The sequence below is a fragment of the Ursus americanus genome, chromosome 19, assembly GCF_024610735.1.
Source record: "Ursus americanus isolate L20-20 chromosome 19, mUrsAme1.1.p, whole genome shotgun sequence".
Taxonomy (NCBI): domain Eukaryota; kingdom Metazoa; phylum Chordata; class Mammalia; order Carnivora; family Ursidae; genus Ursus; species Ursus americanus.
Window position 1 is genome coordinate 2,340,170 of NC_142145.1, and position 14,777 is coordinate 2,354,946.

Sequence of the window (14,777 nt, forward strand, 5' to 3'; positions counted from 1 at the left end):
CACAATAGCCCGTTAGAGGGTTTGAAATCAGTTTAGTGCATTTGTGATGAATAATTGTTAAGTGATCAACTAGAATTGATTACAATGGAGTAGAATGGAGTAGTAATTAACTGTAGGGTCTCTGGGATGTCCTGAAGTGCTCGTTAGTCGTGGTGCTGTGCACTTGGGCTTTTGTGTTGCAATATAACATACATGCCTTCCTCTGGGTCGTGGTTCAACAACTCTTAGCACCACGTTGTTTGAAGGTGTTTATTTATTCAGAGACAGAGCTGTGTCATCTAACTCTCTAAGCCCTAAAAAGAGATCTAATCCATCAGTGACTATCTGCAGAGGACTATCCTTAAGATTACAAATAATAAACCATGTTTTGTTAATTCCAACCACAGTCTGGAATAAAATACAGAATATAAGTACTTTTTAAAGTTTCCAAATGTCTTCTCAATGACCATGCTAACGTAAGTCGCAACACACCAAATACTCGCGGATCATGTTTTTATTGTTCTAGCTGAGGAGCTCTTCCGGCCTGTCTTTCGAGCGACGCACTGGCGCAGACCGCGCATCACCACTTCCTTTCAGGAGATCATTCTCCAGCACAATAAAGCTGAGGCAGCGAGCTCAGGTGAACACAAGGTGGAGTGTTGTCTTGAACGCATTTTTAATAAGTCATGGCCTTCCTGCAATTCTTCTCCTTATTAAAAGCCTAAGGCCCTCCTCTGTGTCAATCTCATTTAAGCAACACAGAATCTTTGTGTTAAGTGGCTCACAGTCTGCTGTTGAATCATCAAAGACCTTTGGTTGAACAGTCCTCTGAAAATAATCATTGGCAAGAGGAAGCACTAACTCAGAAACTCTAACACTCAACAGGAATTCTGTTTTCTCTCTTTGGAGGTGAGCATATCATAATCTGAAAATAGTTCCACCTCTCACCAATTTGGATTTTCTTTCTTCAGATTTTGCCTTCAATTAATTGTTGTCTAAATTAAAACACTGTGGTGTTGGCCTGGTTGGTCACTAATTGCAAGGTAATGCGGAGTTCCCAGCCCAGAAGCAGCTCTCAACCACTGGCCGTCCCACGGACACCGATAAGCCAGCATTTTCCCTCTGGGCCCAGCAAGACCTTCCCATTTGGTTCCACCAAGTGCACAGATGGAAACTTCATCTCAGATTTTGTTATAGATAGTCCATGGTGAATGTTCCCAACTGATGCATACGGTTTGACTTAAGGGAGAATATGCTGTGAAAGTCATTTGCAAAGAAATTCCGTTTCCTTACTTCCAAATATGCCTCTAACCTTCTTCTCTTGCTGCCAGTCTTGTCGCTTCTGCCATCTAATGGCTCCCCTGAGGTAAGAGTGATTTTCCTAAAAGAAAAATTGTATAATTAAAATATAACACACTCTTCTGCATTTAACTCACTTGCCCTCGGGATGAAGTTCAAATCCCCTTCAGAGGGTCACGAATCGAGACAACCTCTGTCTCGTCTGTCAGGCTGTGTCCCCAGCGGCCCCCACAACAGCACGCAGGCGACACCCTCAGGACGACTGTTCCCGTTGTCCTGACTTACCACACTACTTTCTGAGGCTCAGGGCGTGTGTGGGCTGTTGCCTTGCCTGTTGGCAGTGGCCTTCAGATCTGAGCACATGGGACGGGACTCTCCATGCGTGCTCTCAGCCTGCTGTGGGCTCAGGGCCCGCGTGCAGTTGTCCCCAGCCACCGCAGGGGAGGAGGACGTTCCCTCAGCCCTCTTATGGTCCCTGGCGGGTCTGAAAAGTCAGCTGACGAAGACAGATTAACAGCAGAGAGGCAGGCACACTTGGTTACCGTAAGCTTCATGCAACGTGGGAAGTTTCATAAGGGGATGGAGACGGGAAGAGACAGTGAGCCCGAGTGCTGTTACGCTGCGTGTGAAGAAGAGTGGGGGGCGTGGAGGAACAGACAGGTCGGGAGCACGGTGAGTGCTCCAGGCCGAGGAAACAGCGAGGCCTGCCTGTGCGGATTCTTCTCAGGTCCCTCTAGCTTTGGAGATGAGGACGCTCCCACCCTCTGGGTCTAGGGACGGCGCCCCTCACAGGAGGGTTCTACGAGCTGCTTCAGGGAAGAAAGGGGTGACCTTCTTGCTTCTGCCATTCCTCAAACTCCTTCAGCTTAAAATACTCAAAGCACCAATGCACCATATTTGGGGTAGCGTGTCCTGAACCCCATGACTCTCTCTACCTTTTCTATCAAAGCCACTGTCACACTGGCTTGCCCATGTGTTTGTGGGAATACACTTCTGTATTTGGAAGGGATCATTTCTAACTTATATACCACTGAATTTCCAGGGCCCAAAAGAATGTCTGGCACTTGTAAGTGTATGTTGGAATGCATGCATGAATGAATGAATGAATGAATGAATGAATGAATGAATGAAATCCAAACACAGGGAGAATCTCTGACTGCTAACAATATCCCACAGAGACACTGATGGGCCTATAAATGACTATGGGAAAGCCACTTTTGAACCACCATATTTAACTCTAATGAATAACTTTCTAAAAACTGTATGCTTATTTGGAAAAACCTAATTTTCCCCTTCTGATCTTATTTTCTTGAGTAAATTCCTCAGCATGAGAGAAGGGGGAGATAAAACTCTCATGCTCTCTGAATTTTGCACATTTTCTGAAATTTCTAAAGTAGCAGGACCCTAATGAGAGGGAACTGAGTATACCTCCCTATTCACTTGGTTTTACTGGAGAAGTCACCAGCAGTTTCTGAATTGTAGCAAGTCACCTGGAAACCCATCTCTGTTTCATGGGCAGTATTCCTAACCTCCCCGCTCTCCTGGCTCACACAACACTGACCACCTTTGTAAGACACACAGAAGGAAAGACTGTACTCTCTCGCCTGGAGAAACAAGACGTGGGCCCTGGACAGTTGCTTGGGTGCCAGACTGTCCTCACGCTGGGGCATGGGCTCTGCGGCTGGGAAGCTGTACTCCAGGAACACCGCTAATGGTTCCTCTGACTTGTACAAATGTAAATAGAGTCAAGTCAATAACCACTGGCTTGAGGAAAGGAAATAACAGGTTTCCTGGGGCCCTCCCAACATCACTTATTATGCAAAGACAGTAGCTGGGGAAAAGGTGGGAGGGTTTGCATAGAAGAGAAGAAATCAAGAAATACGTCCCTTCACCTTTTTTATGGTTGTTTCAATTTTTGTATTATCAGTTTTGTTGGGAATAATTGCATACAGCAAAATTCACCCTGTTAAGTGCACAGGTCTGTGAGCTTTAAGAAAGATATGCAGTTGTGAAACTGCCCCCACGTGAAACTACAGACCATTTCCACCCCCCCCCCCCAACGTGTTCCCTTCCATCCCAGTGTGGTGCATCGCTCCCAGCACATGCAGCTGTGGGCAGGCACTATCGGCCTCCATCGGAAGAGTCTTATCTTTCCAGAGTGTCTTATAGATGGACTCCTGTGATATACAGCCTCGAGTCCAGCTTCCCTCACGCGTCACCGTGATTCCGAGGTCCCTCTGTGCTGGTGCACGTTCAGAAGCGCACGCATTTGCATTGCCGAGGAGCAGCCCCTTGAGTAAATGACCTACAGGTTCTTCACTCACAGGCTGAGGGAGTCGGGATACTCCAGTTGGCTCTATAGTGAATAGAGCTACTGCAGACAAAACTAAGTCTTTGTGCAAACGTATGTTCTCATTTCTCTTCACACCTAGGAGTTGTGTTGTGGGTCGGGTGGTAAGCACACGTTTGTAAGAAGCTACGATGTGTGCCCCGTGGTGGCTGGCCCTTTCTGCAGCCCCCAGCACGGATGAGGCCTCCCATTACTCCACATCCTCACCAGCACTCAGCATTATCAGCATATGTTTTCTGCATGTTTAAGTCATTCTAACGGGTGTGCACACTGTCCTGTTCCGTGCAGTGGCTTGGACGATATTGTTCCTTCTGATGTCTTTATTTCTTTCTGAAAACATCACTACAGAATTCCTACCATTTGCATTCCTAAGAAGAAATTTTTTTTTAGCTTTCTGTAACCCCTTTAAAAACATTACATTTGACCAGGGGTTACAATGACACTAAGATGTTTAGAATTTACTTCTTTCCCTTTCTAATAGCAAATTGCTAGTGTAGACTTTAAGCCAGTGAACTGAAAATAATAAGTAAGAAGAAGAAAAACAGCACCAAGGGCACAACTAATTCACAAGCTGTATAAAGAGCAGACTCTACTTAACCGAACTTAGAAATCTTACTGAGATTCTCTTGCAAATACATCTGAGATGACCTGAGTTTTGAATATCTCTGTCAGGAGAAATGAATTTAACTTGCAAAATTGTCATGACTTGTGCGTTAATAGGGAGAACGGAAGGTAAGTGCAAGAGGTTATAAGGTTGTGGAAGAGGAAGATGGGACGGAACAGTGGACGAGGGCAGGCAGGGGACCCGGGGTTGGAGGAGGGAGGAGCGTGGAACCGCCACCTGCCCAGGCATTCGAGAACAGCATAAAATGTTTGCATTCTGAAATTGGATGAACCAGATCGACCTGTGTACTCTTTCAACACATGCTGAATCTCACCAAGCTTTGGTTTCCTCATCTGTAAACTGGCAGTGAGAATAGCACCGCAGTCATAGCTATGGGAAGTCAGGAAGAACGCCTGTCAAATGCTCAGCACATGGGGACCAGGTGGGGGACAGTGTGACACGAATGGTCAATTGCAAGGTGTGGGCAACTCATGGGTGAACAGGTAAACACTAGAGGAGAATCTGAGAGTTTTAATCTTTCTGTACTCCATGAGTTCATCTATGGGAAAAGAAAGCAAATAATGTCACTAGAAAAGAACGTATTTTAGCCCATAAGAGAAACCCAATGTAAAAAGTCAAACGCAAACCTGGAATTGCACACAGCCTGCCTCCACTATGAGAAAAGTGAACACGGACAGAAAAAAATCCTAGTCCCTTTCTGAAAAGACCTCACTTTGTTTGAGGATAAGTAAAATTCATCGCTCATTTAGAGACTTATTTACCTAATGGCATACGGGTCCACACCAACTCTTTAGAAAACTCAACAAAATCCATTTTGTTAACTTAGTTGGATAAGCAATTGTACTTACGATAATTTTATCCTACAGATATATGGGCACATCTACACAGTTAGAAAGGTGTGTGTATAATCATTCCAGCCATAAGATTGTAAACAATATATTATCAATGAGAAATGGGTCAAGTTAAAATTACATACATTCAGTAAAGTTCGAGTCATGCTCAATAGCAACAGAAAAGAATGAAGAAGCTTTTTATGTCCTGATATATTAACATCTTCAATATATATTGTTAAGTAAAAATGGCACAGGAATAGACATATAGATCAATGGACTAGAATTGAGAGCTGAGAAATAAACCCTTACAGGTATGATCCATTGAATGGCAACAGGGGAGCCAAGACAATTCAATAGGGGAAGAATGGTCTTTGCAACAAGCAGTGCTATGACAACTACAGAAGAATGAAGCTGGTCCCTTACCTCACACCAAAGCTTAACTCAAAATGGTGCAAAGACCTAACAGTAGGAGCTAAAACTGTACAGCTCTCAGAAGGAAACACGGGCATAAATCTGGATGGCCTTGTAGTAACCAATGGTTTCTTAGATCTGACACCAAAAGTACAAGCAACCAAAGAAAAAACAGGTAATTTAGACTTCTTCAAAATTAAAAATGTTGGTGCTTTGAAGGACAACACCAAGGAAGATAAAATACAACCATTAGACAACCGTTCTCCCAGGTGAATGGGGGGAAATGTTCACCAATTGTGTGTCTGATGAAGGCTTGATTATATAAAGAACTCTTACAACTTAACACTGAAAAGACCGTTCATTAAAAAGTAAGCAAAGGATCTAAATAGTTACTTCCCCAAAGAAAATACAGAAATAGCCAATTAGCTCAAAAAGTTACACAGTGAGTGTTCACATAAGCCAGCAATTGTACTTCTAAGTTTATACCCAAAGAATTGAAAACTTATATCCACAAAAAAAAGACCTTGTACATAAATATGCATGCCAGCCTTCTTCAAAATACCCCCCGAAAATACAGGTGTCAAATGACTAATGGATGAACAAAATGGAATATTACTTGGCCGTAAAAGAAGGAAGTACTGATTCATCCCACGACATGGATAGACCTTGAAAGCACTACGTGGAGACCAGTCGCAAAAGACCACGTACACCTGACTCCATTTATATAAAGTGTTTAGAGCAGGCAAACCCATCGAGACAGCAAGCAGACTGAAGGCTGCCGGGCGCGGGGTGAAGGGTGCAGGTTTCTTTCCGGTGGGATGAAAATGTTCTGAAAGAGACAGTGGTGATGGTTGCACAGACCTGAGAATAAACCACTGAATTGTAATCTTCAAGTGGGTAAGTCTTACGACGTCAGTTATTTATTTTTTTTTAAGATTTTATTTATTTATGTGACAGAGAGACAGCCAGCAAGAGAGGGAACACAAGCAGGGGGAGTGGGAGAGGAAGAAGCAGGCTCCCAGTGGAGGAGCCTAATGTGGGACTCGATCCCAGAACGCTGGGATCACGCCCTGAGCCGAAGGCAGACGCTTAACGACTGCGCTACCTACGTAGGCGCCCCTACGACATCAGTTATACTTCAATAAGCTGTTACTTTTGTAATGATTGCATAGGAAATAGTAGTTTAAAACTATTTTAAATATATTTTAAATATGTTAAAATCCTAGTAATGAAGAAATGTAATCATATATTATGATACCAAGAATGTGAGTCAAATAGTCACCCTTCCTATCAGGGAGTTTATAGAAACTGTCTTTTGCTACAAGAAAACACACAGATGTATAAATATGTTCTCTAGAGGGATGGAAGCACCTGCCCATAGAACTGAAAACAGAAGCAGTTCCAAGCTATGGCCTCTGGTCACAGCAGGTTCATGGGGAGGCTTTTTATCTTAAGCCCTTTATACTATGTCTTTTGTTGATGAGTGAATTCTATATTTATTTTAACCAAGTATTTTTAATTATAGTAGATTAGAGTTATAATAACAGCTTGCAAAGTTTTCCAAGAAATATGTTAAGAAATCAAGTTGCAGAAGAAAACACATAATGTGATGCCTTAGTGGTTTGTTGGTTTTTTTTTAAAGGAAGCAGCAGAAGTTATTGCACAAATGTCTTTGTGTGTGAGTGGCAGGCATCCAGGAGCACGCAGAATGTCTGGCAGGGATTACCTGGGAACACAGGCATGGTGAGTCTTGCCGAGGCAGGAGACTTCTCCCTCCACGTTTACACTTCCAGAATTTTCTCCACAGTCACGGTGCTCACTTTGCGATACTTTGCTATCTAAATAGGCAATGGAAACAACTCTTTAAGTGTTTTTAAAATTTAGTCTGGTTTTCAATTGCCTTAATAATACTAATCTTCCAACTAGTTTGAAAATAATTTAAGGGCAGATAATTAAATCTTTGGGAGGTCAGTTATACATGAGGAGAGAAAGGAAGGCAGCAGGGTTGTTCTTTTAAGACAGAAAAATACAGAACAACCTCCTTGCCTTTGACCTAAATTAAACTTGAGACTTTGGCAACGTTTCTCATGGTCCCGCTCTCCCCCTCAGAAAAATGTACGAAGAACTTGAATAAAACAAACACTGAAGAACAGGGAACATACCATCCAAGTACAACAGAATACTGAGCCAGAGGATTCATGAGCTTGGTCCTACCGAACAGCCAGAAGCACAGGAAAATACAGTCCCAGAGGGAAGGAAACACGGAGCAGGCAGAAAAGCTTTAAAACGAGGCAGGAGGAAGAGCCAGCTTTCGCCAGATTCCTATACAGATTTGAAAGGCTTGAAAGAAAGACTTTTTTTTTTTTTTCTTATTTGACTTCTGATATGTGGAAGATGTAACATATCTAGGTAGGGTTCAATTTTTTATTTTCTTATTTTTTATTTTTTATTTAAAGTCAATTAGCCAACATTAGGGTTCAATTTTTTAAAAACATGAATCTCTTTTTTAAAAAATGAGAGGACTTGAAAGTTTATAATGAATATAACTAGATTCTAGTGTCTAGCTCAACGAAATAGTTCAGACTGATTAACTATGTCTTTTTGTCACCACTTGATGGCAACAGAGTTAATCCACAGGGGCAGTCCCGGGCCAGGCAGCACTGACGCTCACATGTGAGCACAGCTTTACGGATCAAGACACAGTTCAACAGGAATTCACGAGAACAGAAAGTTATTTCAGCCCCCCCACCAAACGATTGCATATACGGGCCTTTCTTTCTAGAAGATCAAGCGATGCTCTTTGGCATTCTCGGGAAAGAAGGAAGAAAAGACTGCTGCCTTCAGCAACAATTGTAATCTGTCCAGCTGTGCTAAGTGGATCTTTATTCACAAGCAGGATGTACAGAATCACAATGGAATGCACTGAAATTAGGTTAAAACGTATCCTTGAAATGTGACTTGCAAAATTAGTTGGTAATACACAGTATTCGCCTGGCCTAATGTTAAGTGGATTTTGGATGATAATGTTCCAAAGCAATCTTCCATTCAAAGTTTTTTTTTTTTTTAAGATGTTTTTTTTTTTTTTAAGATTTTATTTATTTATTTGACAGAGAGAGACAGCCAGGGAGAGAGGGAACACAGGCAGGGGGAGTGGGAGAGGAAGAAGCAGGCTCCCAGCGGAGGAGCCTGACGTGGGGCTCGATCCCAGAACGCCGGGATCACGCCCTGAGCCGAAGGCAGACGCTTAACGCCTGACCACCCAGGCGCCCCCGAAGTTTTTAACTCCTATCCTCCCCTAGAGTCTGCACGTGGGCATGTTGTGCAGGACTTTTCTCTCTTCTCCTTAGTTTCAACATGGAGTCTTCAACGAAGAACACGTAGAAGGAGCAGCTCTGACAAAGCAAACAGTGATCGCCGACTGTGACCTGCTGTCTGGACGGTCCATCTTGATGAAGGGTCCTCGACTCCAGGGATGCATCTTCTTATAAGACCATTGTATTAGGGTTCCCAGAGAAGCAACCCATAGGGATGTGTGTGCGCGCACGTGTGTGCATTCGAGTGTCTGCTGGGAAAGTCACTGCCTACTGCACAGGCCAGTGTATGAATTACATCCCTTCCGTCGCCCATGCATTCATTCGCCCGTGTTCACTGAGCGCCTGCCAGACACCAGGCACTGCCTCCTGCAGCAGATAGAGCCGCGAACAGGGAGGACATGGTGCCCTCCCTGGTGTGGTGAGAGACATCAGACAGCGAGGTATCATGGCTGCCGGTGGCCAGTGGAGTCACTGCCGTCCGCATCACATGAAGCAAACTCTCCCCCTCCCACATGAGGCAGGTCGAGAATCAACGGGAAAATCACAGATAAGAACATCTGGTTAAAATTCACTCACTCAGTAAATGTCACATTTAATGAATCCAGGATGTGATCAACGTCACGGTGTGACCTAATATTCCTTCTGCGTGTGCCACTCCGGTCATCAGAGCTTTAACGTCCGGGCTGGGCCGCAGGACGCCAGGTGCGTCCCCATGCAGGTAAGCCCCCAGGTCCTGGAGACAGCCAGGGCCTGGTCGGGGCGTCCCTCTCTGCTGAGACAATGTGGAGCGCATGGTTAGAGAGCACCGTGTGGACCGCCGCGGGGCCTGGGGCGCCTGCGGGGAGGGTGGTGGCAGACCCGGACAGAGGATGGCTCAAGCCAGCTCTGCAGCCACATCTGCTCGTGCCTCTCCCCACCCGGGAGACCTCCTCCCTCGTCCACTTCTGGGGGCACAGTTACGTTTGTCCCAACCCGTTGGTGGCCCCGCAGGGCAGGGCCCCATCTCAGACAGACAGGGTGGGGAAGCTCGGACTTGTACTCCAGACGGAGGTCGGTGCCTCCTCGCGCTCCGGCTCCCTCCTCGCCACCCCTTCTGCCCCCCGTGCACACCACATCCATCTCTGCTTCGATGGAGAAGGACTGTCACACCGTCCACAGCGGGATGCTCCCAGAGGGCCTCCCTGGAGGAGGAGGGGATAAGCCAAAGGAAGCAGTTCCACGGCCAGCTTTAAGCCGCGGGAGCGCGACACTGGGGTCTCTGAGCCAAGCAGAGCTTGGCCCGCCTGCCCACCACGAGTCCCGGCCGGTGCCAGTGCTGCGCGGCCCTGCTCCACGCTGGGTGTCGGGGCTTGGCTCGCCATGGGAACCGGTGAAGAACACGTCCACAGCCTCTGCCCCCCTTCTCCCAGACATGGTCAGCTCTGACCTGGTGACTCTGTGACTGGAACAAGTGGAGTTCAGAAAGAGCAGGCACAGGCTTAAGGGTTTCCAGAAATGATTTCCATTCAGAAAGGCACCTTCTGAACAAGCAAACAGAGATTAAGCGTAATGAGTTAAAACCAGATTTCCATCGTGAGATCAGAAGAAATTCGTGTGGGAGCGCACACACAGGAGCTGAGCCGGGGCCAGGTGCGCGGGGCCGTGGTCGTGCCTCCTGACCCCGTGCGCTCCTCTGACGTCATCGTGACAGCGGAGCAGACCCCGCCAGCCTTCCTCCGGCAGAACAAACATGTTTCTGCCTTTTCTTTTCAGAAACTTGCCCAACATAATAAAAAGAAAATAACCCCAAACGGTACCTTGAGCAGAACTAGAGACATCGGATCTTGAAAATCACAGAACAGGAGACGGAAGGTGGGAGCTAAGTGGGCAGAGACTCAGAGGAGGGTCGGGAGGATGGAGCGGCCACACGTGGGCAACCCAGAAAGGCTCGGGATTTGGGATGCGATTGGTCACCAGTGGCGACACAGGTCACCCCCCAACCCCCAACACACTCACTATCCCTCTCCCACTTCCCAACGGGGAGAAGGCAGATCTCAGGAGGGACAAACAGAAGACATGCAGCGAGCAGTAGCATGACACACACAGCAGGTGTGCATTACGGGTATCCACGTGCCGTGTGCGGGGTCTTAGGAAACACCTAGTTGGCAAGAGTTAAGGATTATCTTTTAGATGCCGCACAGCTGGGAAGATCATTTAGACCAGTGGTTCTCCGCTGGGGTGGCTTTGTGCTCCCAGGGGATGGCCGGGGGGACGGTGGCCACCGGCGTCTGGTGTGCAGACGCTAAGATGGCTGCTGGTCATCCTCAGTGCACAGACAGGCCCTGCCCGACAAAGAATTACCCAGCTCAAAATACCGAAATGCCACCGTTGAGACGCTCTGGTTTTCACCTATAAACTTCCGAGCCAATTCTCGGATACACGGGCTACAGAGCAAGAAATAGGAAAGGAACAAAAGGTAGTGGAAGCACGACTCCCCTGTTCCCATGGACACTACGTATTTTTGTCTGTTTCTGAATCATATTAAAGGCAAAGGCTAACATGACTAATCACCACGAGCTCTTTGCGTTCATGCATGAGTAACCTCCGAAACCCTGAACAACCCACAAAGCTGCACCCGTGGTTTTCCCAGCTTGGTGGAGCCCGCGGAGAGACAGTGAGGAAGGGCAATCTGTGCTGCTGAGATGTGCATGTGAGCCAGGAGCGCCAGCCTACGCCGCGGGTTCCGGGACGCGGTCATCCACACCACGCAGTCCCACCGTCGCTGGGTCCCCACGCCCCAGCCCATTGGCACAAGGCCTGCACATGTCAGCAGACAGCAGGGAGGTGCTCTCGAGTCCTGGGCTCGCAGAACCACAGGAGGTCAGATCACCAAAGCCTGGAAGCAGCCAAAAATCCACGGAGGAACGGAGTGCATACCACCGAGTGACAGAAGCCAGCCTGAAAAGGCCACCAACTGCGTGATTGCAGCTCCGTGACATTCCGGGAGAGGCAGAGCTGTAGAGACAGCAAGACCGGCGGTCGTCAGGGGCTGGATAACAAGGCAGAGCACAGAGGACTTTTAGGGCAATTTTTAAGGACACTGCTTTTCATGATGCCACGATGGTGGAGGCATGACATTAGACATTTGTCCAAACCCACAGAATGCACACGACAAGCACACGACAAGAACGCCTCACGTGCACTGCGGGCTCTGGGTGATGAGGATGTAATGACGTCGGTTCACGGACTGTAACAGACCTACCGCTCTGGTGGGGTGCTAATTATGGGGAGGCTGTGCACATTGGGGGCATAGAGGGTACATGAAAAATCTCAGTACCATCCCCCCAATTTTGTTGTGACCTAAAACTGCTTTAAACATTGTCTTAATAAAAAAAATTGTTTGTTAAAAATAGACCCAGAGCACCCTCCATGACAAAGTGTACTCTCCAGGCAGAAAGCCCTTCCCGGAGCCTCGGGCCACCTGGGGAAGGACACCCAGGCCCACCTAACTGGGGGGAGGGGCACTGCCGGTCACAGCCAGGGAGGCAGGCCCATCGCAGAGCACAGAGCACACCCGCCCTCCCCACCTCCGCAGCAGCGAGGTCCCGCTGTGGGACCAGCGCGTTCCAGCTCAGGGGTTGCAGGGCGGGCTCCCTGTGACAGGAGGTACGAGGAGGCTGGAGGCCAGAGAGCAGAGAAAACAAGGACCCTACGGGGCTGCCAGCTCCGGCACCATAGCCACAGCTGACCGTAGGCAGCCCGCTCCTCGCAGACGAGCCTAAGACCTCATGCTGAAGGCCTACTGACCTCCATCCCCACGGCCTAGGACATCACGTTCAGCTTTCCCCAAAAAACACGAAGTGTGTCAAAAGGAAGACGCACAACCTGAAGAGACAAGGCGAGCATCAGAGCCAGACTCACATTCGCCAGTGACACTGGAGTTTCCAGCCAGGAATTTCTAACTTACTATGATTAATGCAGTAAGGGCTCTAAAGGGAAACATAGACAACATGCAAGAACATATGGGTAATGAAAACAGAGAAAGAAATTCTAAGAAAGAATCAAAAGGAAACGCTAGAAATCAATGACAGTGTGATGGACATCACGAATGTCTTCCCGGGGTCACCAGTAGACTGGACGCAGCCAAGACAAAAAACAGTGAGCTTGAGAATTGGTCAATAGAAACTTCCCAAACTGAAACACAAAGAGGAAAAAAGAGGAAAAAAAAATTTTTTTTTAAACACAGCATAATATCCAAGAACTGCTAGATGTTTTAAAAGGTATAGCATTGGGACACCAGGATGGCTCAGTTGGTTAGGTGGCCAACTCTTGATTTTGGCTCAGGTCATGATCTCAGGGTCACAGGATTGAGCCCTTTGTCAGGCTTCTTGCTTGGCAGGGAGTCTGCTCTCGATTCTCTCTCTCCTCCTCCTTGTCTCTCTCTCTCACTCGCTTTCCATCTCTTTCTCTATCAAATAAATAAATATGTCTTTTTTTAAAAAAGGTGTAGCATACGTATAATTAGAAACCAGAAAGGAAGGTAAGAGAGGACAGAGCAAAAAAGATACTGGAAGTTTTTTAAGACTGGACTTTATGAGTGTGCTGGAAGGAGTACTTCAAGCTCTATTAAACTAATATTTATTTCTAGAAAGCATCAGGATGTGCTGCAGTAGGCTTGTACCAGCTCACCAGCTACAGTTGTCCAAACTGCTTACCAACTCCATGTTCACAAACTTTCCAAAATTAATTGCAAACACCAAACTGCAGATTCAGGAAGCACAAAGCTACCAAGCAGGACAAACAAGAACAAAAAGTAAAAACCAGATCCTTGGCCATATCTCATTCAAATGAGAAAATCTTGAAAAATGCCAGTGGGAAAAATGCTTTGCCTGTAGAGAAAGAGAGACCGTCACTGCAGATTTTTGCCAAAAACTGTGCAAGCAGAGGACGATGGAGAGAAATCTTGAAAGCGATGAAAAAAAAACTTACCGACCTAGAATTCTATCTCCAGAAAAATTACCCTTCAAATATGAAGGAGAAATAAAGACTTTCTCAGACACATGAGAACCCAGGGAATTCATTTCCAGCAGACCTGCCCAGCAGGAAATAGCGGAGGTTCTTTGGACAGAAGGAAAGTGACAGAGGTCAGAAGCTCACACATAAAAAACAAGTGGAGCATCAGAGAAGGAATAAAGGAAGATAAAGCTGTTCATTTTTCTCATTCTTAATTAACTTGAAAGAAAATAATAAAAATAAAAGATTAGCCCAAATATTAAGCAGAAAGTGACTATTTCCACAAAGACTTTTTCCTCAAATGTAATATAATCACAGACCAACTGCCAATCATGAAGAATTTGAGTGGGAAGAATTCAGTGAAAGCACTGACAGCTGCCAACGCATGTCCCCACAGCAGTTAATTTACAAGAATTACTGACATGAAATGCCAAAAACTGAGACGTCCTCCTCTCCAGACTTCATGGTGATGAAGCTGTTCTGGTCTTAGCGTCTCTCGAGGTGGCTGAGGCGCTCGGGATGCCTGGGTCAGGTGACACCGCGCAGCACGGGGATCGGCGGTACGTGATGTGGTCACACGCTCACACGGTCGGAGAGCTGGAGGGTGAGCGCACGCTTGGACCTCCTCCTCTTTCAGACGAGGAAACTGAGTCCCAGAGGAGCAGTGCCCTTTGCCCACAATCATGAAAATTCTGCCGAATGCCAAAGGATAACAAATGGAGGTCATGACCTGCAAGCAACGTGCTGACATGCTTTTCAAAGTAAAACTCAGTGAGCATGATTATTTTTACTGTAAAAGTGCATTGATCTAGAAAAAGCATTTAATGCCACAGATAATTGTAAGAAATACCTTTAATAGGAATCATAGTATGTATAGTATAATGTATCTACATATATATGTAATAATATATACATGTAGTTATATATACAGTTCTATACGTGTGTGTGTGTGTGTGTGTGTGTGTGTGTGTGTG